At 61.9% G+C, this 2,154-nt stretch overlaps 1 non-coding gene across 1 annotated transcript; it reads left to right on the top strand.

The window, feature by feature from the left end:
- Positions 1-926: 926 nt before the first annotated feature.
- Positions 927-1,045, top strand: LOC131867478 (5S ribosomal RNA). The gene has a single exon (XR_009366031.1). It is a non-coding gene; the product is annotated as a 5S ribosomal RNA (ribosomal RNA).
- Positions 1,046-2,154: the final 1,109 nt, after the last annotated feature.

Genomic DNA, 2,154 nt, shown 5'->3' with positions numbered 1-2,154 from the left:
TGGGTGCCAGGGTCAAGGTGAGTGCCAATGTGGGTTCCAAGGTGCCAGGGTCAGGGTGAGTGCCAATGTGGGTTCAAAGGTGCTAAGTTGGGTGCGAGGTTGGGTGCGAGGGTGGGTGGGTGCCAAGGTGTGCTAGGTGGAAGCCCGGGTGGGTCGGCATCCCATGGGTGTCGAGTTGGGTGCCTGATGGGTGCTTCTTGTCAAGTTTTAGTCGTCGGGACTCATTTCGAGCCTTAGAGGTCGTTTCTTGTCCGGTTGCCCTGTCTTCGACCTGGGAACCCAATTTTGGTCCTCGGGTCCCATTTTTTTTTGTCTCGCATCCCACTTTTGGCCTGTGGCCTTTTCGGGGTCGATTCTCGTTTTGGGCATCAGAGCATGTTTCTTCTCCTAAAACCCAATATTTGTTTATTAAGTCTCGGAACACATTTTTGTTCTCGTGGACCCATCATGGGTCTTGGAACGCATTTGTGGTCCTTGGGTCCCATTTTGCATCCCGAAACTTGTGTTTTGGTGCTTGATCCCTATTTTGGGTGCCCACCTTGCACCAAGTGCGCACCCGGGGCAAACCGAGCGCCTTGGTGCACCGGGGCAAGATCGAGCGTGCACCCGAGGCGCCCCGAACATGCACCAAGGTGCACTCGGCCCACATGTGAGCGCAGGTCGTTGCGCCCGAGGTGGTGTGTGGGCACCGCGTTGCAGACGGGACACTGCACGCACACGACGCCCCGTCCAGGTGCACGCACGTAGGCCGGGCCGGGTGCACACCCGACGCCCTAGCAAGGTGCGCGCACCCGGGCAGGGCTCACACTTGGCGAACGGGGCGCACTTCGCGAGGGAGGGTGTGCACCTCGACGGGGGTGGGTGGCCGGGGTGGATTCGCACGTGGGTCGCGGTTTGCTAAGTACACACTGCGACAAGCTCATAACGGGTGCGATCATACCAGCGTTAGTGCACCGGATCCCATCAGAACTCCGCAGTTAAGCGCGCTTGGGCCGGAGTAGTACTGGGATGGGTGACCTCCCGGGAAGTCCCGGTGTTGCACCCTTTCTTAGTTTTTCGCCGGGCGTCGCAATGCTATTTGAATAAACCTTTTGCCCGTTTGCGTTCTCGTCGGGGCCGGGCCGGGCCGGGGTGCGCTGCCCGCACTACCGCGCGCGCGGGGGCGACACCGAGCGCGCACCCGAGGCGCCCCGAGCACACAGGCCACGGTGCAACCCGGGCGTTGTGCGCGCACCCCGGTGCGCCCGAGGTGCTGCGCGCGCACCCAGGTGAAATCGGTGTGCACCTCGGCCAGTGCGCGCTCGGTCGAGTCGCGCACGTTGGCCAAGGTGCACGGTGATGTTTCTTACTCTAAGGTTCCGCACCAGACGCCCGGGACAGGTGAGCGAAGCTGGGCGGGGCCGGGTGCGCGGCCGGGGCAGGTGCACGCAGCTGGAGAGAGCTTTGGAGCACACCAGAGGTGCGCACCTTGGAGCACACTTCGGAGCGCACCAATGATGCGCTCCATTCAAAAGTTTCCTGAAAAGGCAAAAAAAGTTGAGATTATAGAATTTCCCACTTGAGAGATTGTAAAAAAAAAAAATTTAAAATGAAGGAAACGCGGGTGCCAAGGTGTGCGCGCCCGGGTGCGCAGCCCAGCCAAGGTGTGCGCACCAAGGCGCCCACCCTGGCGAAGGTGCACGCAAGGTGCGCACCCGAGGCAAACCGGACAATTAACCCAACTTTCGACTTCGCGCGCACCTGCGCACCTTGGAGCGCACTTCGGAGCGCTCCTTGGTGCGCACCAATCTTGGGCACCTCGGAGTGCACCATGGCGCCCACCAAGGTGCGCACCCGGGGCAAACCGAGCTCCGACTTCGTGCGCACCTTGGAGCGCACGAAAGGTGCGCACCATGGCGCCCACCAAGGTGCGCAGCCCAGCCAAGGCGTGCGCATCAAGGTGCGCACCCTGGCGAAGGTGCGCACCCGGGGCAAACCGAGCTCCGACTTCGTGCGCACCTTGGAGCGCACAAAGGGTGCGCAACCCAGCCAAGGTGTGCGCACCCCGGGCAAACCGAGCTCCGAATCGTGCGCACCTTGGAGCACACTTCGGAGCCCTCCTTGGTGCGCACCGATGTTGCGCACCTCGGAGCGCACCCGGGGAAAACAATGCAA

Source organism: Cryptomeria japonica, unplaced genomic scaffold, assembly GCF_030272615.1.
Source record: "Cryptomeria japonica unplaced genomic scaffold, Sugi_1.0 HiC_scaffold_173, whole genome shotgun sequence".
Taxonomy (NCBI): domain Eukaryota; kingdom Viridiplantae; phylum Streptophyta; class Pinopsida; order Cupressales; family Cupressaceae; genus Cryptomeria; species Cryptomeria japonica.
This window is presented reverse-complemented; position numbering and strand designations above follow the sequence as displayed.